This window comes from Balaenoptera physalus (assembly GCF_965194825.1).
Source record: "Balaenoptera physalus genome assembly, chromosome: 3".
NCBI lineage: Eukaryota > Metazoa > Chordata > Mammalia > Artiodactyla > Balaenopteridae > Balaenoptera > Balaenoptera physalus.
The window spans coordinates 57,559,538-57,587,151 of NC_138890.1; the positions used below are offsets into that span (position 1 = coordinate 57,559,538).

Genomic DNA, 27,614 nt, shown 5'->3' on the forward strand with positions numbered 1-27,614 from the left:
ACTTTTGATATTTATTGTGCTTTCCAGAAGTTGACAATTTGCTTGTAAATGAAAGTACATGATCTTCAGTTCTTTAAAATATTTTAAAAATTTGAGTAACATTCTAATTTGTAAAATGTGTGTATATATAAAAATTTTGTCTCTTAAAAATGTATCACAGACATCTTTCTATGTCAAACAAATCTTTTCTTTTTTCTTAATTTTTATTGGAGTGTAGTTGATTTACAGTGTTGTGTTAGTTTCAGGTATACAGCGAAGTGAATCAGTTATATATATATATATACATACCCACTCTTTTTTACATTCTTTCCCCATATAGGCCATTACAGAGTATTGAGTAGAGTTCCCTGTGCTACACAGTAGGTCCTTATTAGTTATCTATTTTATATATAGTGGTATATATATGTCAGTCCCAATCTTCCAATTTATCCCTCCACCCCACCCTTACCTCCTGGTAACCATAAGTTTGTTTTCTACATCTGTAACTGTTTCTGTTTTGTAGATAACATTTGTACCCTTTTTCGATTCCACATATAAGCGATATCATATGATATTTGTCTTTCTCTGTCTGACTTCACTCAGTATGACAATCTCTAGGTCCATCCATGTTGCTGCAAATGGCATTATTTCATTCTTTTTCATGGCTGAGTAATACTCCATTGTTATACTCCACTTCTTTATCCATTCCTCTGTTGATGGACATTTAGGTTGCTTCCATGTCCTGGCTGTTGTAAATAGTGCTGCAGTGAACATTGGGGTGCATGTATCTTTTCAGATTATGGTTTTCTCTGGATATATGCCCAGGAGTGGGATTGCTGGATCATATGGTAGATCTGCTTCTTTCTTTCTTACAGCTAAATGGATATACTATATTTAACCAGATCTCCACTGAAGGGAATTTAGATTAACTCATTTGTTGCTATGCAGTGTTGCAGTGTTCATCTCTGTGTTTGTTTATATACGTATATTTTCACCCTCACTCTTTCAAGTGTTTCTGTAGGTTTAAGTCTTAGAAAGGAAAAGTTCTGAAACTGCCTTAAGTAACATAAGAAGCATTAAATAGCTTTCTTGTATTTTTCTTTAAAAATTATGTGTCCTCCAATGATTAGCTTTCACTAACATGTTCTGCAGAAAATTCCTAAAATCTTTGGTTTAAGAATAGGTGGGGGCTTCCCTGGTGGCGCAGTGGTTAAGAATCCGCCTGCCAATGCAGGGGACACGGGTTCGAGCCCTGGTCCGGGAAGATCCCACATGCCGCGGAGCAACTAAGCCCATGCACCACAACTCCTGAAGCCCGCGTGCGTAGAGCCCATGCTCTGCAACAAGAGAAGCCACCACAATGAGAAGCCCGAGCACTGCAACGAAGAGTAGCCCCCACTCGCCGCAACTAGAGAAAGCCCGCGCACAGCAACAAAGACCCAACTCAGCCAAAAATAAATAATAAAAAAAAAAAAAGAAAAAGGAATAGGTGGGATGACTAGACTTTCTTAGCTGAAAGAGTGAGGGCCTGAGAAGGATTTTGGATAAGTTCAAATATAGCTGCTGACCTGATGTCAGCCTGGAGTCTGGCAAGGTACTGTGTTGAATCTAGCATCTCCCTGCATGCCAACATCCCATTACTGAGATTTGTGGTTTTCATCACTCCATGATAACTATCCCAAGTTACAAGATGGGGCCTCTGAAAACAGGTAGAATATGAAGGCCTAAGGAGCTTAGGAAAAGTAGCATAATCTAGATACTAAATGAAAACGCGACTTGACAATTCAAGTCCCATCTTCTGTCTTTCTTTTTGATTCACCATGAGTTTTTAATCCTGCTGCTCTGTAAAACACTCCCTAGGCTGATATGAGGCTGAGGCAAGTTATTAATAATGTAGAATATTGGAAAGTTAAACGACATAAATATTGAAGAGTGAACAAACGTTTGGAAAAGACAATAAAGGCAGTGGCATATTTTATATATTAATAGAGTGGCTTAAATAAGACAGTTGTAGAAGCTGAAAGACAGGAAAGAAAAAAATGAATCTATGTGATATCTTGAAAACACATTTTTCTGTTTTACCATAGGTACCTTTTTTTTTTCCTCAAGGTAACAGTAGTGTTTTGTTTTTTTTTTTAATTGCACATGTCTGTAAACCTAATAAATAGGTTTTTTCTATTTTTACACAGCAGGTTCTTATTAGTCATCAGTTTTATACACATCAGTGTATACATGTCAATCCCAATCACCCAATTCATCACACCACCACCACCACCCCGCCCACGGCTTTCCCCTCTTGGTGCCCATAGGTTTGTTCTCTACATCTGTGTCTCAATTTCTGCCCTGCAAACCGGTTCAGCTGTACCGTTTTTCCAGGTTCCACATATATGCGTTAATATACGGTATTTGTTTTTCTCTTTCTGACTTACTTCACTCTGTGTGACAGTCTCTAGATCCATCTGCATCTCTACAAATGACCCAATTTTGTTCCTTTTTATGGCTGAGTAATATTCCATTGTATATATGTAACACATCTTCTTTATCCATTCGTCTTTCGATGGGCATTTAGGTTGCCTCCATGACCTGGCTATTGTAAATAGTGCTGCAATGAACATTGGGGTGCATGTGTCTTTTTGAATTATGGTTTTCTCTGGGTGTATGCCCAGTAGTGGGATTGCTGGATCATATGATAATTCTATTTTTAGTTTTTTTTTTTTTTCTTTTCTCTTTTTCTTTCTTTCTTTCTTTGTTTCTTTTTGGCTGTGTTGGGTCTTCGTTTCTGTGCAAGGGCTTTCTCTAGTTGCAGCAAGTGGGTGCCACTCTTCATCGTGGTGCGCGGGCCTCTCACTGTCATGGCCTCTCTTGTTGCGGAGCACAGGCTCCAGGCATGCAGGCTCAGTAGTTGTGGCTCATAGGCCTAGTTGCTCCGTGGCATGTGGGATCTTCCCAGACCAGGGCTCGAACCCATGTCCCCTGCATTGGCAGGCAGATTCTCAACCACTGCGCCACCAGGGAAGCCCCTATTTTTAGTTTTTTAACAAACCTCCATACTGTTCTCCATAGTGGCTGTATCAGTTTACATTCCCACCAACAATGCAAGAGGGTTCCCTTTTCTCCACTCCCTCTCCAGCATTTGTTGTTTGTAGATTTTCTGATGAAGCCCATTCTAACTGGTGTGAGGTGATACCTCATTGTACTTTTGATTTGCATTTCTCTAATCATTAGTGATGTTGAGCAGCTTTTCATGTGCTTCTTGGCCATCTGTATGTCTTCTTTGGAGAAATGTCTATTTAGGTCTTCTGCCCATTTTTGGATTGGGTTGTTTGTTTCTTTAATATTGAGCTGCATGAGCTGTTTATATATTTTGGATATTAATTCTTCATCCGTTGATTCATTTGCAAATATTTTCTCCCATTCTGAGGGTTGTCTTTTCATCTTGTTTATGGTTTCCTTTGCTGTGCAAAAGCTTTGAAGTTTCATTAGATCCCATTTGTTTATTTTTGTTTTTATTTCCATTACTCTAGGAGGTGGATCAAAAAAGATATTGCTGTGATTTATGTCAAAGAGTGTTCTTCCTATGTTTTCCTCTAAGAGTTTTATAGTGTCCGGTCTTACATTTAGGTCTCGAATCCATTCTGAGTTTATTTTTGTGTATGGTGTTAGGTAGTGTTCTAATTTCATTCTTTTACATGTAGCTGCCCAGTTTTCCCAGCACCACTTATTGAAGAGACTGTCTTTTCTGCATTGTATATCTTTGCCTCTTTTTTCATAGATTAGTTGACCATAGGTGCATGGGTTTATCTCTGGGCTTTCTATCTTGTTCCATTGATCTATGTTTCTGTTTTTGTGCCAGTACCATATTGTCTTGATTACTGTAGCTTTGTAGTATAGTCTGAAGTCAGGGAGTCTGATTCCTCCAGCTCCGTTTTTTTCCCTCAAGACTGCTTTGGCTGTTCGGGGTCTTTTGTGTCTCCATATACTTTTTAAGATGATTTGTTCTAGTTCCGTAAAAAATGCCATTGGTAATTTGATAGGGATTGCATTGAATCTGTAGATTGCTTTGGGTAGTATAGTCATTTTCACAATATTGATTCTTCCAATCCAGTAACATGGTATAGCTCTCCATCTGTTGGTATCATCTTTAATTTCTTTCATCAGTGTCTTAGAGTTGTCTGCATACAGGTCTTTTGTCTCCCTAGGTAGGTTTATTCCTAGGTATTTTATTCTTTTTGTTGCAGTGGTAAATGGGAGTGTTTCCTTAATTTCTCTTTCAGATTTTTCATCATTAGTGTATAGGAATGCAAGAGATTTCTGTGCATTAATTTTGTGTCCTGCAATTTTACCAAGTTCATTGATTAGCTCTAGTAGTTTTCTGGTGGCATCTTTAGGATTCTCTATGTATAGTATCATGTCATCTGCAAACAGTGACAGTTTTACTTCTTTTCCAATTTGTATTCCTTTTATTTCTTTTTCTTCTCTGATTGCCGAGGCTAGGAGTTCCAAAACTATGTTGAATAATAGCAGTGAGTGTGGACATCCTTGTCTTGTTCCTGATCTTAGAGGAAATGCTTTCAGTTTTTCACCATTGAGAATGATGTTTGCTGTGGGTTTGTCATATATGGCCTTTATTATGTTGAGGTAGGGTCCATCTATGCCCACTTTCTGGAGAGTTTTTATCATAAATGGGTGTTGAATTTTGTCAAAAGCTTTTTCTGCATCTATTGAGATGATCATATGGTGTTTATTCTTCAATTTGTTAATATGGTGTATCACACTGATTGATTTGCATATGTTGAAGAATCCTTGCATCCCTGGGATAAATCCCACTTGATCATGGTGTATGATCCTTTTAATGTGTTGCTGGATTCTGTTTGCTAGTATTTTGTTGAGGATTTTTGCATCTATATTCATTAGTGATATTGGTCTGTAATTTTCTTTTTTTGTAGTATCTTTGTCTGGTTTTGGTATCAGGGTGTTGGTGGCCTCATAGAATGAGTTTGGGAGTGTTCCTCCCTCCGCAATTTTTTGGAAGAGTTTGAGAAGGGTGGGTGTTACCTCTTCTCTAAATGTTTGATAGAATTCACCTGTGAAGCCATCTGCTCCTGGACTTTTGTTTGTTGGAAGATTTTTAATCACAGTTTCAATTTCATTACTTGTGATTGGTCTGTTCATATTTTCTGTTTCTTCCTGGTTCAGTCTTGGAAGGTTATACCTTTCTAAGAATTTGTCCATTTCTTCCAGGTTGTCCATTTTATTGACATAGAGTTGCTTGTAGTAGTCTCTTAGGATGCTTTGTATTTCTGCGGTGTCTGTTGTAACTTCTTTTTCATTTCTAATTTTATTGATTTGAGTCCTCTCGCTCTTTTTCTTGATGAGTCTGGCTAATGGTTTATCAATTTTGTTTATCTTTTCAAAGAACCAGCTTTTAGTTTTATTGATCTTTGCTATTGTTTTCTTTGTTTCTATTTCATTTATTTCTGCTCTGATCTTTATGATTTTTTTCCTTCTGCTAACTTTGGGTTTTGTTTGTTCTTCTTTCTCTAGATCCTTTAGGTGTAAGGTTAGATTATTTATTTGAGATTTTTCTTGTGTCTTGAGGTAGGCTTGTATAGCTATAAACTTCCCTCTTAGAGCTGCTTTTGCTGCATCCCATAGGTTTTGGATCATAGTGTTTTCATTGTCATTTTTTTCTAGGTATTTTTTGATTTTCTCTTTGATTTCTTCAGGGATCTCTTGGTTATTTAGTAACGTAGTGTTTAGCCTCCATGTGTTTGTGTTTTTTACCTTTTTTCTCCTGTAATTCATTTGTAATCTCATAGCGTTGTGGTCAGAAAAGATGCTTGATATGATTTCAATTTTCTTAAATTTACTGATGCTTGATTTGTGACCCAAGATGTGATCTATCCTGGAGAATGTTCTGTGCGCACTTGAGAAGAAAGTGTAATCTGCTGTTTTTGCATGGAATGTCCTATAAATATCAATTAAATCTATCTGGTCTATTGTGTCATTTAAAGTTTCTGTTTCCTTATTTATTTTCATTTTGGATGATCTGTCCATTGGTGTAAGTGAGGTGTTAAAGTCCCCCACTATTATTGTGTTACTGTTGATTTCCTGTTTTACAGCTGTTAGCAGTTGCCTTATGTATTGAGGTGCTCCTATGTTGGGTGCATATATATTTATAATTGTTATATCTTCTTCTTGGATTGATCCCTGGATCATTATGTAGTGTCCTTCCTTGTCCCTTGTACCATTCTTTATTTTAAAGTCTATTTTATCTGATATGAGTATTGCTACTCCAGCTTTCTTTTGATTTCCATCTGCATGGAATATCTTTTTCCATCCCTTCACTTTCAGTCTGTATGTGTCCCTAGGTCTGAAGTGGGTCTCTTGTAGACAGCATATAGATGGGTCTCGTTTTTGTATCCATTCAGCAAGCCTGTGTCTTTTGGTTGGAGCATTTCATCTATTCACATTTAAGGTAATTATTGATATGTATGTTCCTATGACCATTTTCTTAATTGTTTTGTTTTTGTTTTTGTAGGTCCTTTTCTTCTCTTGTGTTTCCCACTTAGAGAAGTTCCTTTAGCATTTGTTGTAGAGCTGGTTTGGTGGTGCTGAATTCTCTTAGCTTTTGCTTGTCTGTAAAGCTTTTGATTTCTCCATCGAATCCAAATGAGATCCTTGCTGGGTAGAGTAATCTTGGTTGTAGGTTTTTCCCTTTCATCACTTTAAGTATATCATGCCACTCCTTTCTGGCTTGTAGAGTTTCTGCTGAGAAATCAGCTGTTAACCTTATGGGAGTTCCCTTGTACGTTATTTGTCGTTTTTCCCTTTCTGCTTTCAATAATTTTTCTTTGTCTTTAATTTTTGCCAATTTTCTTACTATGTGTCTCGGCGTGTTTCTCCTTGGGTTTATCCTGTATGGGACTTGCTGCACTTCCTGGACTTGGGTGGCTATTTCCTTTCCCATGTTAGGGAAGTTTTCGACTATAATCTCTTCAAATATTTTCTCTGGTCCTTTCTCTCTCTCTTCTCCTTCTGGGACCCCTATAATGTGAATGTTGTGCGTTTAGTGTTGTCCCAGAGGTCTTTTAAGCTGTCTTCATTTCTTTTCATTCTTTTTTTTTATCCTGTTCTGCAGCAGTGAATTGCACCATTCTGTCTTCCAGGTTACTTATCTGTTCTTCTGCTTCAGTTATTCTGCTATTGATTCCTTCTAGTGTATTTTTATTTTCAGTTATTGTATTGTTCATCTCTGTTTGTTTGTTCTTTAATTCTTCTAGGTCTTTGTTAAACATTTCTTGCATCTTCTCGATCTTTGCCGCCATTCTTTTTCGGAGGTCCTGGATCATCTTCACTATCATTATTCTGAATTCTTTTTCTGGAAGGTTGCCTATCTCCACTTCATTTAGTTGTTTTTCTGGGGTTTATCTTGTTCCTTCGTCTGGTACATAGCCCTCTGCCTTTTCATCTTCTCTATCTTTCTGTGAATGTGGTTTTTGTTCCACAGGCTGCAGGATTGCAGTTCTTCTTGTTTATGCTGTCTGCCCTCTGGTGGATGAGGCTATCTAAGAGGCTTGTGCAGGTTTCCTGATGGGAGGGACTGATGGTGGGTAGAGCTGGGTGTTGCTCTGGTGGGCAGAGCTCAGTAAAACTTTAATCCGCTTGACTGCTGATGGGTGGGGCTGGGTTCCCTCCCTGTTGGTTGTTTGGCCTGAGGCAACCCAACACTGGAGCCTACCTGGGCTCTTTGCTGGGGCTAATGGCATACTCTGGGAGGGCTCACACCAAGGAGTACTTCCCAGAACTTCTGCTGCCAGTGTCCTTGTCCCCACTGTGAAACAGAGCCACCCCCCGCCTCTGCAGGAGACCCTCCAACAGTAGCAGGTAGGTCTGGTTCAGTCTCCCCTGGGTTCACTGCTCCTTCCCCTGGGTCCTGATGCGCACATTACTTTGTGTGTGCCCTCCAAGAGTGGAGTCTCTGTTTCCCGAAGTCCTGCAATCAAAAACCACTAGCCTTCAAAGTCTGATTCTCTAGGAATTCCTTCTCCTGTTGCCGGACCCCCTGGTTGGGAAGCCTGACGTGGGGCTCAGAACCTTCACTCCAGTGGGTGGACTTCTGTGGTATAAGTGTTCTCCAGTTTGTGAGTCACCCAGCCAGCAGTTATGGGATTTGATTTTGCTGTGATTGTGCCCATCTCATTGTGTCTTCTCCTTTGTCTTTGGATGTGGGTTATCTTTTTTGGTGAGTTCCAGTGTCTTCCTGTCGATGACTGTCCAGCAGCTAGTTGTGATTCTGGTGTTCTCACAAGAGGGAGTGAGAGCACGTCCTTCTACTCTGCCATCTTGGTTCAGGCTCCCATAGGTACCTTTTTAAATGAATTATTTCATACATATCAAAAAAAGTATATAACATATGTATGATTTACAGAATAATAAAGCAAACATTTCTTTGTACTCATCTCCCTAACATAAGGAAGAGATCATTACTATTACCTTTGAAGCTCACTGCATGCCCCTTCCCAGTCATATCACCCTCCTGCCCAACCTTTGGTAACTATAATACTGAATTTTGTGTTTTTGCTCTCTTTTGCTTTATGATTTTATTACCTATTTATGTATCCCCAAATGATACATAATTTTGTTTTAGATGTTTTTTAACTTCATGTAATGGACTCCGGTTGAATGTAGTCTTTACAACATATTTTTTTTAATTCAATATTGTAAGGTTCATCCATATAATCTTAAGTATATTAATACAGATGTATGTTATGCCTTTGAATAAATATAGTACATTTATCTGCTCTCCAGTTAATGAACATTTGGGTTTGTTTCCAGTTTTCTGCTATTTCGAACAATGCTGCTGTGAAAATGTCTCTTAGTGTACATACTGTAAGAGTGTTTTCCTAGGGAATTATATCTAGAAGTGGAACAACTCAGTGAGAAGGTATACACATCCACAACTTACAGATAATTCCAGATTGTTTCCAAGCAGTGTTATAAGTATTCTTTTTGCCCCACATGCTCACCAACATGTGGTGGTGCTGGTCTTCTGTGCCAGTTTGGTGTATGTGAAATATTTACATTTTGGTTTTTCATGGTGCCATATAAGTAGATTTTTAAAAAATATTTAGAAATCAAGGCAGTTTTTTTTTTTTTGCTTGTTTTCTTTTAATGCAGAAATTGAGATTAGGACTTGGAATAAACATTGTTTACAAAAGTGCCTAAAACGAAATCTTTTTGGTGTTCTGGAGCTACTCTGCCTCATTGAATAAAACTAGTATGTTAAATTACACATGTATGGTTTAGAAGTCAGAGCAATAATTTTGCTTATTGAACAGAATGATAGTAAGCTGTTTCTGAGTGACTGTACTAAAGACACGTGCTGTGGGTCCTTTTCGGCCTCCCCAACTTTTAGTTGCTAAAAGTTGCAGCAAGCTTTAAAGACTCATGTTAGATGATAATGATGGTGACCAGCTGTGTTAAAACATAGGGGCCTACTGCAGAAAATTTTGAAACTTACTACAAGTGTTAAATGAAGGCTAAGGAAGAGAGGTGGGAAAAAAGGTTGGAGAGAATCAGTTGAGCAGTTTGTGGGTAGACAAAACAATTCTTTGGGAAAGGAAAGAAAAATGTGATTAGTATTCTACCCTAGCAACAGCGGCGTAGATAACTGTAAGTTATAGTAACACGGAATTCTTAGCAATATACAGAACATTCCCATTTTTGATCTCATTTAATGATAATGCTAGGAGAAATGTATCATTTACCACTGCTTTATTGATAAAGAGACAAAAGGTAAGAGAGGTGAAACAAGTTGACACCCATCTGGTAAGTGACAGAGACGTGGTGCATCCTCAGGCCTCTTCTTCTCAAGCTCACAGTTCTTTTGCTTCATACTTCTGTTACTCCTGAGCGTCACAGCTGCAGTTTCTGCTGAGGGTAATGTCTGTCAGCAAGCACTGCTCCTCTGTCTTCTGAGCACTCTGATATCCTGGTAAGGACTAAAAAGAAAAAGCCGAATTCCTGCTCAGGAGCTTACAGTCTTACGGAATGATGAAAAAGACTGATATGTAACAAGAAGAGATCAAAATGGTTTCTAATTAAATGCTAGACTGTGCAGTACAAATCTGCTTTAGTTGTAAATCAGAAATCAAGGACACTTTCCAGGATGGAATAAAAGTGTGAAAATTGAAAGTTAAAGTTATTTTCAAAATTCTAATTGAGTTTTCTTTTAAGAAAAACACTCTCATTCTGGTATTTAAGGTATTACTAATTTGTCTGGTAACTTCAAGTAGCCACGTAATGTAACATGGATGTACATATAATGAAAAAACAAAAACATTTTTAAAGACTACCTCCCAAATGTAAAATACAGTTTTTTCCTTTTCTGGTCTTTGGTCACTTAAGGACTCATTTAGTTATGAGTAAGACTCATGGAAAACATTTAGTTTCCTATATTTCTATACTTTTATTAATAGCCCTCCATACTTTTCTTTTTATTTTTCATTTGGCTGTGGTCTAAAGAATTCATGGACATTTAAAAAACAAATTTTAAGTTTTTCTGAATTGATACATCGTTAGTGTCAGATTGCCTTCACAATCTCAGATACTAAGCTTCTAACTACTTATAGTTCCTGATAATTTGCTTTTGTATAGACCTAATTCCATTGTATTTGAACTTGGGTTTTCTTTTCTTCAAGCCATTTTATTGATTTCTTGGGAGTCAATAAAAACTTGTAAGTGAGAACTTTGGGGCTTCTGCATCTGTCATGAAACTGCTCAGGCGAGTAGGTGTTTGAGTAGGGGTACAACCAATAATAGCCTGAAGCCAGACCAGTATAACCTCAGCTAAAGGCCAGTCATGGCTAAAGCCTGGGAAGACCAATGTGTTGTAAAACACACATCTGTAGCCAGTGTCCTTAATATACTGGCTTCATGTCTCAAGACTCCCTTCTGCAAATATGCAGCTTAAGAAATTCGTTGTCATTCTGCCCCGGAAGAGAGAGTCTGAAAATTAACTTATTCCCTCATTTTAAGTAAAGTTGGCTAAATAGTAATGACATATTTATAATTAGTGGCTTTTTGAGAAGGATGATGATAATGCACATTATACCGCAGAGTTACCATTTTGTAGGTCTTTTAAAAACAAAAAGTCAATAGGCTTCCTCTGCCTGGAGACTGTGCAAGTGGTACCATTTTGTCATTGGCTCCTAGCTGCCAGCCCAAGATGACATAAAGTCAGCCAAAGAGAGTAAACTTAAGTTGATAGCATCTGCAACGTGTTTCAGAGCTATTATTTTTGAGTAGATATCAGAAAACATCTTTTTTGAGGGTTGGGGGAAAAGGGTTTGGAGGGACTACTACCATGAAGATCCACTGAGCTGCTTTAGCGTTGTACTAGTATCCTAAGCCAAAGAGCAAGATTCCATTTTAATCTGCTTTTCCATGAAGTTTTAACTTTGTTCATTAAAAAAAACCTCTCCATTGAAATACATTCTTTATTAGGCAAGTAAGTATTTATTATAACACCTTTCACAAATTGTATTATTGTTTGATCCTCATAATCTGGTGAGGTACTTAGAGCAAATATAAAATTATCCCTATTCTTTTGAATAAGAAAACAGGTTCAGAGAGATTAAGTGACTTGGATGTTAGTTCAGCAGAGCCACGATTTGAAACTAGGTCATTACTTCTGAGTCTGTGCCTTTTCCCACTATACTTGAGTGCTTTCTGCTTCACAGAATTATAAACATGAATATTTACTTCTCATATTTTTCATTCAAAAGTGCATTGATTTTGTAAATTAAGGCATTTCTGCCCATATTCATGGTTTTCAAACACTTTCATCCATAAGGAGCTCCCTTTGAAAGCTTTTGTGAACGTCTTTTATCTCATCTTTCAAAGAAGAATAAATGACTAGTGATTGGTCAGATTCCAGTTCCAGGGAAACTGATTAGAAAAGATGCACAGGTACCAGTGTGCTCACAGCTTTCTTACAGTTACACACATTATTGTGTAGAGCCTCTTCAGCACGATGCCCAGATGACCTGATCACCAAGCCAAATATGAAGTCCTGGATCCCAACCGCAAAACCCATAATCTCATCTTCTCCAGTGAGTAGAGGTAAATGTGCAACAGGTAGGGGATTTCTACAGATGAAACATCCTTAGAACAAGTTCTAAAAACACTGTGATGGCTTTCAAATTTCCCAGAATCCTTATATCCAGTATGGTTGAACTCTTCTCAGAAAAAGAAACTTACTTGAATTGCAAAATCTTAAGGATGTCTTAAAATAGGTGACCTTTAAGGTACACTCTAAACTTGAAACTGATACTTGAACACACCTTTACCATCTGATTTGATATTGTCAAAACGTATGAGGAATTAGAGCTCTAGTAAGTTTGGAGTAGTCTCAAAATCATATTAATATAATTCTACATGATGGATTATTTTTTCCTATTTAATAGATTAAACTTCACATTAGAACAGGATTTTTCAGCCTCAGCACTACTGACATTTTGAACTGGGTAATTCTTTATTGTTGGGGGACGTTCTGTTCATTGTAGGATGTTTAGCAACATCCTTGGCGATCAATCATTAATCTTTTTGTCCTATGGATTTGCCTATTCTGGAAATTTCACATAAATGGTATGCAATAAGTGGCCTTTTGTGTCTGCCTTCCTGCAATTAGAATGTTTTCAAGGTTCATCTGTGTTGTCACATTTAACAGTACTCCATTCCTTTTTATGACTAAATATTCTATTATATGACTGTACCACATTTTGTTTATCCACTCATCAGCTGATAGACATTTAGGCTGTTTCCACTTTCTGGCTATTGTGAATAATGTTACGAACATTCGTGTATAAGTTTTTGTGTGGACATATGTTTTTAATTTATCTTTCATAGATACCTAGGAGGGGCATTAATAGATACCTATGTTTAACCTTTTGAGGAACTGCCAAACTTTTGCACAGTGGCTATACCATTTTCCAGTTCCACAAACAACATATTAGAATTCTAATTTCTCCACATCCTTGCCCATACTTGTTATTCTCTTTTTTATAAGGGCCGTCTGAGTGGGTGTGTGTATCTCATTGGGGCTTTGATTTGCATTTCTCAAATGACAAATGAAATTGAACATATTTTCAAGTGCTTCTTGGCCATTTGTATATCTTTGGAGAAATGTCTGTTCAGATCCTTTGCCTGTTTTTTAATTGGGTTGTCTTTTTATTGTTGTTTGTAAGAGTTGTTTATATGTTCTGAATACTAGACCCTTATCAGATACGTGATATGCAGATATTTTCTCCCATTCTGAGGGTTGTCCTTTCATTTTCTTGATCGTGTTACTTGAGTCACAGATGTTTTTCATTTGAATGAAGTCCAATTTATTTTTTCTTTGCTTGTGCTTTTGTTGTCATATCTTTAAAAAAATGTTGCCTAATCCACGGTCAGATTTTTCACCTATGTTGCCTTCTAAGAATTTTATAGTTTCAGCACTTACATTTAACTCTTTGATCTGTTTTAAGTTAATTTTTGTATATAGTATGAGGTAGGGATCAAACTTTATTCTTTTACATATGGATACCCAGTTGTCCCACCACTATTTGTTGAAAAGACTAATCTCTACATTGAATGATTTCTATACCCTGGTTGAAATCAACTGACCAACCATAAATGCATGGGTTTATTTCTGGACAGTCAGTTCTATTCCATCAGTCTACATGCCTGATTTTATGCCAGTACTACACTGTTTTTATTACTATTTTTTCCTACTAAGTTTTGAAATTGGGAATGTGAGCCCTCCAACTTTGTTCTTTTTTCAGAATTATTTTGGCTATTCTGTGTTTCTTGCAGATCCACATGAGTTTTAGGATCAGCTTGTCCATTTCTGAAAAATGGCAGTTGGAATTTTGATAGAGATTGCATTGAACGTGTAGATCACTTTGGGGTATATTGCCATCTTAACAATATTAAAGTCTTCCAGTTCATGAACACATGATATCTTTCCATTTGTGTAGATCTTTAATTTCTTTACAGTGTTTTGTAGTTTTCAGTATACAACTCTTGTGCTTCTTTGGTTAAATTTATTCCTAAGTATTTTATTGTTTTTGAAGCTGTTGTAAATTTGTTTTTTTGTGTTTGTTTTTAGTTTCATTTTCAGGTTGTTCATTGCTACAGTATAGTTATGCAACTGATATGTTGTGTTGTTTTGTATCCTGCAACTGCTGAATTTATTAGCTCTAGTAAGTTTTTTGGGTAGATTCTTTAAGCTTTGCTATACATAAGATCCTGTCATTTCCAAGTAGAAATAGTTTTGTTTCTTCCTTTCCAATCTGGATGCTTTTTACTTCTGTTTCCTGCCTAATTGCCCTAGCTAGAACCTCCAGTGTAATGCTAAATAGCAGTGGTGAAAGTGGGCATGTTGTATTGGTCCTGAACTCAGAGGGAAAACTTTCAGTTTCAGTATGTTGTTAGCTGTGGGTTTTTCATAGATATCCTGTATCAGATTGAAAAAGTTCCCTCTTTTCCTAGTTTGTTAAGTATTTTTATCATGAAAGGGTGTTGGATTTTGTCAAATGTTTTTTCTGCATCTATTGAGAAGATTATATGGTTTTGCTTTCAGTCTCTTGTATAGTTTATTATATTAATTGATTTCATACACTGAACGAACCTTGTGTTCCTGGGATTACTCTCACTTGGTTATGGTTTATAACGGTTTTTGTATGCATCTAGATTTAGTTTGCCAGTATTTTGTTGAGGATTTTGCACTTATCTTTATAAGGGATATTGTTCTGTAGTTTCATTGTAATGTATCTGTTTGGCTGTGATATCATGATACTGGCCTCAGACCAAGTTAGGAAGTGTTCCCTCCTCTCCTGTTCTTAATTCTTCTTTAAACAGTTGGTTAAATTCACCAGCTAAGCCATCTGGGCTTTGTTGGAATTTTTTTGATTACTAACTTAATCTCTTTACTTATTATAGGTCTATGATATTTTCTGTTACTTTTTGAGACAGTTTTGGTAGTTTCTAGAAATGTGTCCATTTCATCCAGGTTATCTAATTGGTTGGTATACAGTTGTTCATTGTATTCCTTTATAATCCTTTTTATTTTTCTAAGGTCAGTAGTAATGTTCACACTTTCATTTCTGTTTCTAGTCATTTAAGTCTTCTTTTTTTTTGGTCAATCTACTAAAGTTTTTATTGATTTTTCATTGAAGCAACTTTGGGTTTTGTTGATCTTTTCTATTCTCTACTTCATTTATTTCCACTCTAGTCTTTATTATTCCTTTATTTATGCTTCTTCGTTTTCTAGTTTCTTAAGGTGGGAGATAAAGCTATTGATTTCAGTTCTTCTTTATAAGGTAAACATTTACAGCTATAAATTTCCCCCTTAGCACTGCTTTTGCTGCATCCCATAAATTTTGGTATGTTTTATATTTTGTTTTCATTTATCTCAAGGTATTTTCTCATTTCCCTTGTGATTTTTTTTTCTTTCTTTAACTCACTAATTATTTGGAATGTTTAATTTATATATATCTGTGAATTTTCTGAATTTTCTTCTGTTAATTTCTAACTTCATTCTGTTGTGGTCAGAGAACATAATTTGTATGATTTCAGCCTTTTAAATTTTATTTGACTTGTTTTATGGCCTAATGTATCATCTATCCTAGAGAATGTTCCATGTGCACTGGACAAGAATTAATATTATTCTTTTGTAGTGTTTTTCTTTTGGAGTGTTTTACAGATGTCTCTTAGATTTAATTGTTATAGGGTGGTGTTCAAGTGTCTATTTCCTTGCTAAATTTCTTTCTAGTTCTATTATTGAAAGTGGGGGTATTAAAATTTCCAACTAATATTACTGGGTTATTTCTCTTTTGTTAGGTTTTGCTTCATATTGTTGTTTGGTGCATATATGTTTATATTTGTTACTCACTTTTATCATTATACACTGCCCATCTTTGTCTCTGGAGACAATATTTGTGTTGTCTGTTTTATCTGATATTAGTGTAGCCACTCGTGTGTGCTGTTTGAATGGAATATCTTTTTCCATCTTTTTATTTTCAGTTTATTTCTGTCTTTAAATCTGAGTCTCTGTAGACAGCATATAGTTGGATCATTTTCTTAAATCCATTCTGCCATCCTCTGCCTTTTAATTTGAGAGTTTAATCTGTTGATATTTAATATAATTACTGGCAAGGAGGAGTCTTTTGTTCCTTAGTTTCTCCATTACTATCTTCTTTTGTATTAAAGTTTTCTAGTGTGATAATTTTAATTCACTTGTCATTTCTTTTACTCTATTTTTTGAGTTATTTTCTTACTGGTTGCCCTGGAGATTACATATTGTCTATATATATCTCTATATTAGATTGTCTGTTATTGTTACAGATTTCATCTTTATATATTGTGTGCCTATCCACCTAGATTTATAATTACTGTTGATGCAGTTGTCTTTTCAATAAGAAAGGGAAAAGGATTGATAAACAAAAGGTACATTTACACTGTCTTGTGCATTTACTTATGTAGTTACCTTTCCTAGTGTACTTTATTTCTTCATGTGTATTTGAGTTACTGTGTAGTGTCTTTTCATTTCAGCCTGAAGAACTCCCATTAGCATTTGTTGGAGGGCAGGTTTTCTAACGATGAACTGCTTCAGTTTTTGTTATTTGGGAAGGTATTAATTTCTCCTTCATTTTTGAAGGATTGCGTTGCCAGATATAGAATTCTTGACTAACTCTGAATTCTTATAGCACTTTGAATACGTCATCCTACTGTCTTCTGGCCTGCCCCTGTGTAGTTTCTGATGAGAAATCACTTGTTAGTCTTATTAAGAATCACTTGAACATAATGAGTTGCATCTTTCTTGCTGCTTTCAAGATTGTTTTTAGCTTTTGATAGTTTATGATGTGCCTATGTGTGGATCTTTTTGTGTCTATTCTTTTGGAGTTTGTTGGGCTTCTTGGATATTTTTCATAAAATTTGGCATATTTTTGGCCACTATTTGTTTAAATATTCTTGCTGCCCCCTTCTCTCCTCCTTATGTGACTCCCATTATGCATATGTTGGTGTATTTCATGGTGTCCCACAGGTCTCTGAGCCTCTGGTGTTTTTGTTTGTTTTTTCCATTTCAAGTTTACTGAATCTTCTGCCTGCTCACATCTGCTTTTGAGCCCCAACAGTGAATTTTTCATTTCAGTTATTATACTTTTCTGCTCCAAAATTTCCATTTGGTTCAGTTTTATAACATCTCTTTATTAATCTACTCAATTTAATGACACATTTTTGTTTTTACTTTCCTTTAAGTCCTTTAGACATAGTTTACTTTATGTCATGGAACACAGTTAAAATAGCTTTGTCTAGAAAGATCAACATCTAGGCTTCCTCAGTCCACTTCTATTCTTTTCTCTTGTGTATGTGCCATACTTTCTTATTTCTTTGCATACCTTGTAATTTTTTTTGAAAACTGGATATTTCAAATATTACAATATGGTACCTCTTCCCCCTTTGCAGTGTTTGTTGTTTTCGATGTGTATTGTAGATGCTGTTTGTTTAGTGACTGTTTGAACTAATTCTGTAAAGGTTGTATTCTTTGTCCATTGTGGACCCTGAAGTCTCTGTTCCATTTGCTTAGTGTCAATTAATGATTGAACAGTGGTTTTATTAAATATCTGGAAACAATAAAATTTTCCAATCTTTGCCCGGGGGCTCAGTGTGTGTGTTAGGGTGAGCCTTTAACTTTTAACTCCTGGAGTTTACAACTCTGCCTTAGCCTTTACTTCCAGCTTCCATAGAGCTTCAAGGTCAATAGGAGGTGAAATCCTAGGGCCTTCTTAGATCTTTCCTGAGGCCATGCATTCGGCCTTCTAGATTTCCAGAATATGTCAGACCTTTTCAAAGCTCCAGACTTTCCTTCTAAGCTTTCTGGTTAGTTTATTGTTTGCCCCCAACTGTTATCCATCACCCCAAGCAACAGCAAACTAAGACATTAGCATGAACATTGCCAACAAATCCCTCACCCCCAGCCACACATTGCAACCCTGCCCCCTACCGCTGAAATATAGCACTTTAGCACTGAGCCAGGTCTGAGTTAGGCAAAATAAAGACAGTCTTTTTGAGGTGGTCTTCTAGGGAGCCACCAGAATGGTCAGAACAAATAATTAGAATTCTTTGCAAATACGGTTCATTTTACTACCTCTGGTACTAGGAATGTGGGCTGTTATTTTCATGACTACTGCTAAGCTGGAGAGTAGGGGATGGGACTGGGTAAGTTAAAAACACCACAAAGTTTGCTATTCTTAACCAAGAATCAGTGGCGGGGCCGTGGCAGGGGAGTGGGTGTTGGAATAAGCTTTGTCTGGGTTGCTGCAAGCCTTTGAGGGTTCCAGAAACATTGGTTCTGACCGTTTGTGCCTTTTTATTCTTTGCTCGTGTGGGGGGTGGAATCTGGAGTTCCTTACTCCACCATTTTTGCTAATTTCACTCTCTTTTTTAAAATTTTTATTGGAGTATAGTTGATTTACAACGTTGTGTTAGTATCTGCTGCACAGCAAAGTGAATCAGTTATACATACACATATATCCACTCTTTTTTAGATTCTTTTTCCATTTAAGTCATTACAGAGTGCTAATTTCACTCTCTTATATTAAAAGTGCTTTTTGTAAAACCCAAATGTTTTTTCTCTGAAGTCTCTCCAATTCTGAATAATGGAAAATACTATTATGGCCCTTTGGTTTGGAAAATGAATTCATATTCACCAAAAGCCAGCATTAGAGCTCTTGCAAACTGTTTTACTGTTGGTCTTAACTTTACAATCTATCGTCTTGTATATTGGCTACTACACAAGTGGTCCTGAACTGTCACAAGTTCAACTTTGGAACAAATGAGCTATTTTGTAAAGAAGCTGCAGTTGTTTGAAAAGTACATATTTATGCCTTTTCCACCAAACTGCTTTTCTTGGTAAACCTAGAAAATTCTTATAGCAGCTGACAAACATTTCAAGCCACTCTATGGTGGTACTGCCCACCGTCCAGAAGTTTCAGTAGTAGTGTCATCTTTATCTGTATGGTGGTATTTGAGCAACTGATTGATTTAGTAGTGTTTTTCAGACTACTCTGAAGAACTGTCACGAACTATAGTGGTAACTCCAGGAGATGGGGTCTAACACAGAGAAATCTACCCAGGTTTTATTACATACCTTATTTCCAGTGAAGCTTTTCTTTGAAGAAAGAGTTCTAGGGTTTTAAAATTTATTTCAAATGCCATTTGTTATATTATATTTTTATGTAATTTTAGTGAAATTAATTGAAAATAGAAAAAATTATGGTGCTGATTTAGGGATTAAAATGTTGGGTTTCTATATTTAATAAAATTAGGACAGTGATAGAAATTGTGAGTGTGCACCAAATAGTCAATCTCTGGCTTTACCTGCGTGCTCCTTACACTTAATCAGGTGTACTTTTTGTTCAGTAATAAAGGGGGAAAAAATCAGAGAACGTGTGAAGTATAGAAATATATCACTGAATATTGTATCTTTAGAATGAAGTACAACTAGGGATTCTGTAGTATACTTTAGCTTTCTTGGAATAGGACATTACCCACCTCATCCCCACACCCCCTTGTAAATCATGTGTGTTTTCACTTATCACAAATGATTTTTAAAAAGCATTGTGTATAGAAACAGGGAATGCTTGATTTATCACCGAATCAAGACTCTCCATCGGCTTTTCCTGTGGAAGCCGCCGGGTTGAGGGGAGTGTGGCCTTCTCCTCTCCTCGCCATGGCGTGTGCTCGTCCACTGATATCAGTGTACTCTGGAAAGGGGGAGTCATCTGGCAAAAATGTCACTTTGCCTGCTGTGTTCAAGGCTCCCATTCAACCAGATGTTGTGAACCTTGTTCACACCAACTTGTGCAAAAACAACAGACAGCCCTATGCTGCCAGTGAATTAGCAGGTCATCAAACCAGTGCTGAGTCTTGAGGTACTGGCAGAGCTGTGGCTTGAATTCCCAGGGTTCGAGGTGGCGGCACTCACCGTTCTGGCCAGGGTGCTTTTGGAAATATGTGTCTTGGGGGGGGGCTCATGTTTGCACCAACCAAGACCTGGCGACGTTGGCACCACAGGGTGAATACAATGCAGAAGCGATATACCATCTGCTCTGTGTTGGCTGCCCCGGCTTTACCAGCGCTGGTCATGTCTAAAGGTCATCGTGTAGAGGAAGTTCCTGAACTTCCTTTGGTGGTTGAAGATAAAGTTGAAGGCTACAAGAAGACCAAGGAGGCTGTTTTGCTTCTGAAGGAACTTAAGGCCTGGAATGATATCAAAAAGTTCTACGCCTCACAGCGAATGAGAGCTGGCAAAGGCAAAATGAGAAACCATCTCCGTATCCAGCGCAGGGGACCCTGCATCATCTATAATGAGGACAGTGGTATCATCAAGGCCTTCAGAAACATCCCTGGAATTACTCTGCTTAATGTAAGCAAACGGAACATTTTGAAACTTGCTCCTAGTGGGCGTGTGGGACGTTCCTGCATTTGGACTGCAAGTGCTTTCCCCAAGTTAGAGGAGCTGTATGGCACTTGGCATAAAGCTGCCTCCTCAGGAGTAACTACAACCTCCCCATGCACAAGATGCTCAACACACACCTTAGCAGAATCTTGAAAAGCCCAGAGATCCAAAGAGCCCTCCGGGCACCATGCAAGAAGGTTCATCGCAGAGTCCTAAAGAAGAATCCGCTGAAAAACCTGAGAATCGTGTTGAAGCTAAACCCACATGCGAAGACGGTGAGCCGGAACACCATTCTTCGCCAGGCCAAGAACCACAAAATCCAGATGGATAGGGCAGCAGCAGCACTAGAAGCCAAATCAGATGAGAAGGAGGTTCCAGGCAAGAAGCCTGTGGTGGAAAAGAAAGGAAAGAAGGCTGTTTGCGTTGAGAAGCTGAAGAAACCAAAGAAGCCTTTGGTGGGAAGAAAGGCTGCAGTGACCAAGAAACCAGCATCTGAAAAGAAGCCCACTAAAAAGAAGCCCACAGGAAAAAAACCCACCACAGAGGAAAAGAAGGCTGCTGCATAAACTTACATTTGTTTATTCTGTAAAGGTCAAATCATTTTGGACAGCTGATTTTGAATAAAGACCTGATCAAAGAGGCAATGAAAAGAAAAAAATAAGACTCTCCATAGTCTAGGAAATAACTGATAGAAGACTTTTGCCAATTAACTTATCTTTCAATTCCTTTTCTTCTATAATTCTATTAAAATTTATTATTTTTAATTATGCCGTAATCCAAAGGTCTTAATCCAGGGACATTAATTCCTGTATCGTTGCTGCCTAGTTTGTCTTCTGTCATTCAGCAGTGCTTCCTACTTATAGTCAATAAAACTAGCTTAATCTAACAATCAAAAAAGAAAGCTATTGACTGAGTTTAGATAAACAGCTCTAATCTGTTTTCAACCTAAATATTCAGTACTCTCCAGCTGCTGAAAGGAAAATGCTCCATCCAGAATTGTTCTACGACATGATTATTTTTCTTCATCCCCATTCCTTCTTCTGTGGGGTATTTAACTTATTTTAAATAGTAATCAGTATGTTGTAACTTCTGTGTGCTTTGTTTGTTTTTATTTTTCACTGGATAGACTCCAGACAAAACTCTTTAGGTGCTGTACAGCAGTAGCTGTCAGTTTATAGTGGAGACAATTTACAGTAGAGCTAGGCTGTGTGCTTAACTTGGAAGTCACTCTGCTTACTATTTATCAGTTGCTTTACAGGGGTCCCTTAATGAGATAACAGAAACCAAAGAAACATCAGTAGGTGGAGCAATGTCTTTAATGTTTCATTATATGTTACAGGTAAGACAGAGCCTAGTACCACTTTTGGCAACTATGTGATTAAATATGGGTAAATTTCTTTATTCTTATATTGATGTTTTATGTGGCAGTAGTAAATTTTAGATTAGTCTTATATTAATCAGCAAAGAAAAGGTCTGAGAGTATCCTGAATATTTTGTTTCTAAATAATTTAACAGTGATCTAGTAAGCTACTCCTATAGAAATGTAATTGATGAGCTTGAAAACTTCACCCTCTTTAAAATTACCACCTTGAATTTTACCTATCTTTTAAAGCTGATTCAAGTCCTCTCTGAAACAAGGCTGGCGTCTTTTACCAATTTTTTAAAAAAATAGCTTGATAGTACATAAAATTGCAGAGAAAAAAATCTAAACATCTTTCAAAACCAAATCATATATAATCCACTAGAAGTAGTTTTACTAAGTTTGCAAATAGTGGCAGAGATTAGAACTCATGCATTTAGTATATTTCAAAACAAAATCTTTATATTACAAAATTTTGATCAAATATTGTGCTATAAAAAATACCTTGGATAATTATTCTTTAATCACGTATGTGAAAAATGTGGCTTTTCTTTTGCAACCTAGTAAGCTTTTCAGTGTCACTGTGGCTTTTAAATTTTTAATTACTCAACAGAGTAAGCTGAAACCACACATACCACTTAAACTATGCATTCATGTATGCTTTTTCCTATAAAATATATGAAACTCAAATCTTTAATTTTGAAATTCAAAAATGGTTTTATTTTCTTTAGTAGAAATAAAAGCTTGATTTTTAAAAATCCAAACTGAGGAAACAATTGTGTACTTTGGTACATTTCTCTATTAGTATTGACTATATACCATGTGGCCCATTAATTAATAAAGGCAATCACTTCAGAATTCATGAGTGGCAGAAGTCACTGAGTACTTTGGGAAGTAAGAGGAGAAAGCTTTTGTTGAGGATCATTGAGGAAGATTCTAAGGCAAAAAGGGACAGAATAAGAAAAAATCTAGAGGTTCATTATAGGCACTCAGAACATATACGTTAAGTAAATGAATGAAGGAATTTAAGTTGGTATATTGAGGGACACTGAGAAAACATACTGACTGGAAGACAGTTGCTGCAAGAAATTGGTGAGAGATATGTTACAGTCCAGATTTTGGTGGGCCTTGTTAAAGTTCGGGCTTTATTTTTACAAGGAAAAGAAGGTTTGATAGAGGTTTGGAAATGAGGCTTGGGGCTGATAATGGAGACAATGTGAGGTTTTAGGGCAGTGGTTTCCAAACTCTGTTTAAATACAAATACAAGTTTGATGGTAAGCCTGGCATTCCAATTTCAGTTTTTCTGGTTTTAGCAAAACAGCTTCACTGATCTGATTGCTTCCTATATAGATTAGTATTATGATTTTGTATAAAATATGCTTTATCAGTATAATATCACTTCTACCTGTTTTATGTGTTGGGGGTTCTGCATAAGGTTTACTTTTTAAAACGAAGGATTTTGCAGCTAAGGGCTTGAAGACTCTTGTTTTAGGAAAACGGATTAAAGCAGGTAAAACTACAGACAAAGAGAATAGTTATGAGGTTCTTGTGTTCAGATTTCTTTGGTAACATTTACACAGTAGAATTCCTTTCAGAAGTATTTAATGGTACCAGATATTAGACGGTTGTAATGGCTAAAGTGTTCAGAGGATGTTACGATATTCATGACTTATGATCAAAATGACATTAAGGCTATCCCTCTTCAAAATTACATCATTTACTTGTGTGGAATACTTGCTGTTAATGCAGGCGTCCCAGAGCCTTTCTTCCTTTCTCATGTCCTCTTGTGACCTGTCCACTGCTGAACTAACATGGGTCTCACTGAATATGATTAAGAAAAATTCTCTGATGGAGAATTCTCTATATACTGAATGTTAAATAATAATGTCTTTTGGAAAATGGCAGCAAAATATTTGAAAGGATGAATAAAGAAGTAAAAAGAACAAAACTTAACAATTCTATAAATGTTTTGTTTATTGGGGTGGGGAATGGGAAGAGCTGCTGGTAAGAGAGGATACGAAGAGAAGAGATGTCTACTTTCATTTCCTTGTAGCCCAGCCCCATTTAGCCAAATCCTGACATACTTTACTGAAAATAAATTTCCTATTCAGTAGCACATAATAACCTAAAGATCAAGGCATCTTAACTGGGCTGTTTTCAGATGAAAGAACTGTTCGTTTGGCTTGAAAAGATATTCAAGAAAATATCTGCTAAAGTTTTTTCTTGTTTACCTCAGGTTTTTTGGTTACCTATTAACCAAAATTTCAGAACTCCTTTTAGTTCTGGATGTCTAACAACTATATAAGGGAAGGTGAGGCTTGGGGGAAGATGAAATGATACTTAGGAATACATACCACCTTAATATGAGACAATTAAATTACAATTATGAAGGTATGTATTTTTCAGTGAGGACAACTAATACCACAGAATTTTCTTTCTTATCGAATGTTAAAAATGCGAATTTGAAGGTACTACTCTGAAAAACTTTTATAAAAAATAGTGGGGGAGGTGAAGAAAAGGAGGGAAAAAAAGCCTATGGCATTACCCTACTTGTAGTTCATTACCCTATTTGTAGTGCCTACATTGCCCTTCTTTCGTTCAGCTCTAAAATGAGGATTACAGAATTCATTTAAATTTTTTTAATTATAGAATTATTTTTCACTTAATAGGTAAAATGTACATCTTTTGATTTCCTTCAGTTTCAGCTTTCTCATGCTTTGATGCTCAATTTTGTACGGAATAGAGTTGTTTTGTTAAAACTGTTTTTTGTTTATGTGTTTTTCATTGGTTAAAATCGAAAGGGAAAGTGAGGTTAGAAATTTATCTGAAAAATGGAACTATTTATAGAAGAATTATATTTAATTATCAACCTATTAAATTTGAATTTTGTCAATACTATGCATAACCTTATTACCAGGCTATTTATCATTGTGTTGACAAACCAACTTGCTGTCCTGTAGCAAATGTACTAGGAAATACATTACCCATATAAAATAAAACTTTCAACCTATTTAATGAATAATTGATGATTGTTAGCCCTTTGGGTTTAGAAGTGACTGAGGAAGTGAGGAAGTACCACTTTTGCCTCATCATTATTTTGAAATCCTGTTTATAAACTATATAATTCCCAAGGCCATGAGTGTGGCACCTTTCCAGGTATTAACTATTGTAACAAAGATAGAATTTGATTTTATTTACCTAGTGAAGTCTAATTTAAACCTCACACCCTAGTGAGATCTTAGAAATACCATGTACTCTGACCTGTAACTAGTCCCAGTACTCTGTGTATATTTTCGGGGCCTCTTTCGGGGCTCTCAGAAGAGAAATTTAACCTAAGTATGATGATCATTAACACTAAACCCCCCACCCCTAATTTTTTTAGAAAGTAGTATAGGATAATTTAGTAAGTTATTTGATAGAATTTGCACATGATTTTTTTAAAAAAATGGAAAGTGAGAAACACAAAAAAGTTAAAGACATGGCAGAAGAATTATTATCATAGGACCAAAGGTTGCAGGAACTAACACTCCGAATTTACTGGGCATAACGGACTTAGAACATGGAGAAACAAACAGACAAAAAACAACCCATACTAGCTCCGAGAGCCTAAATAATCCTACATTTAATAAAATGATTCACTCTGCCATTTGGGCTTGGAAATTAGGTAAAATTACTGAGATAACTAGAAAATGTCTGTCATGAAATGATTTGTTTAGGGTCCTCTAATAGTAAAAGGTGTAAGTCTCTAGAACCTACTGAAAAATTGACTCAAGAAGCATATAAGGAAGAAGCCGGAGACGCCAAGTCGTACATAATAGTGCTTTCTGTTTTACAGTAGTTAGCTTTGGATGTTTCTGTGGTCTTACTAGCTTCGTCCTCTTTCCACAGAGGCTGTTGAAGGTATCTCTCATTTCTGTGTTTGGTCATCTTTTTGCTCCAGATATGCAGCTCTAAAAGTACTTTTGAAAAAAAAAAAAAAAGTACTTTTGGTTCCTGGGGCCCTTTGAGCTGGGGTTTGTTCAAAATGGTTGGTGACTTGATTCTAGGATTATTTGATGAGACATTCCCTTTTTATGTCTGTCAGTCACTCATTTTAACATTCATTGAACACACTGAGTGAAAGATATGTTCTGAACTTTTCAATGGCAGCTGATAACAATGATGGCAGATAACCCTGGGGAGACATTTAGGGAATAGCAATAGTAGACAAGGTTGGTCCAAAAGAAAAAGGTTTATTACTACCTGGTTGGTGTGGGTGGGAAGAGGCTCTCCAAGTGCCAGGTAGCAAACATGATTTCTGAGGGCAGACCAGGAATCACTTGTTTGAATCATCGTGTTATTCTTACCCACGTCTCTCTTGTTAATGAGAGTTCATTTTTTATGTTTTTTACTCTTCCTCTGGACATTGTTTCTTTTACTATTCTCAATCTGCGTGCTAAACACTGTGTATTTAAAGGTTTCAGTCTAATTAAGTTCAAATCCATTTTAAGATAGATATTGTAGCCTCTAAAAGTTATACTTAAAAGGTACTTAAAATGATTAGAGGACACCACTCATTCCACTGATAAACTACTATTTTAAGATTGTCTATTGAGGGGCAATTATTTGACTTTAAAACGCTGAGGTTATGGAAACTGGATTATAATATTTTAGAGCAGTATTAAAAGTAATACCTCTAAGAATTTAATAAAGCTTATAAACCTCTCTTTTGCTCTGTCTTGAAAAGACAGTCTGACTCTGTCTGTAGGCATTCGTTCTTTGTGGCATGATTGGTCGACAAGGAGTAAACAACTTACTGTAAATGGGCGCCATGCCAGCTGGCTTCAAGCAGCCTCAAGCTTGTGATTTGCAGTCAGGGTTAGGAAAATGCCTTTTAACTTATTCATTTCCGCTTCTTTTAAACAGGGAAAAAAGGCACAACTATACTGATTTAAGTACCTCATAAGATCTTTCAAGGCTTACAAGATCTTTCAGGAATCCCATGGAACTTATCAGTACTATTTCACTCGATCTGAGTACCTCTCACATGACAAGGATAAGTTTTAAAAGGCAGTTTTAAATATTAAAACGAATTTTTCGAATTGTCTTGCCCTCACCTTGTCTATTTGGGATTCTATTTGGGAGCTTCTCTGACCTAGTTTCAAAGAATTTAATTTACTGGCCAACACTATTTTGGGAAAAAAATATTATATAAAAAACTGAGTTATTTTCATTTTATTTTTTTACTTACATAAGATAAACCCAAAAAATATCTTGGAAAAGAGGGAAAGAACTTACCTTTCCTTTAAAGATGTATTATGCCCAAAGCAGTTGTTTGGAGCTAGTGAATCATTTAACTGCCTAAGCCAACTGAGGGTCATCCCTGTATGAAAAGTGGAGGCTCCTGAATTCTGTACAATTTTTTATTGAAAAACTAGTCAAGGCCTAATGGTCTTCTAGAATATTCTATCATACTGTATCCACAATTCAAGAAATGCTTGTGGTTAGTTTTTTTTTTTTTTCTATTAAGGTTAGAGCAGTTTTGTGGAATCAAATTATTAATTTGAAGGTTTCTAAAAGATTTTTGTAGATTTTTATTTACTTGGAAATTGGATGGAGGACATTTTGTCTAAATTGAAATTTATTTTAAAAATTAAAGCATTAGGGGGGACCTTCAAGATGGCAGAGGAGTAAGACGTGGAGATCACCTTCCTCCCCACAAATACATCAAAAATACATCTACATGAGGAACAACTCCTACAGAACGCCTACTGAACGCTGGCTGAA

General features: G+C 36.5%; 1 protein-coding gene and 1 pseudogene across 11 annotated transcripts in view; both read left to right on the forward strand.

The window, feature by feature from the left end:
• Window positions 1-27,614, forward strand: part of NR3C1 (nuclear receptor subfamily 3 group C member 1) — a 123,031-nt gene that overhangs the window by 22,719 nt on the left and 72,698 nt on the right. The gene's annotated exons all lie outside the window — the stretch shown is intronic.
• On the forward strand, window positions 19,745-27,480 carry LOC309657173 (large ribosomal subunit protein uL4 pseudogene; annotated as a pseudogene). The gene has a single exon. The product of its transcript is annotated as a large ribosomal subunit protein uL4 pseudogene (transcript).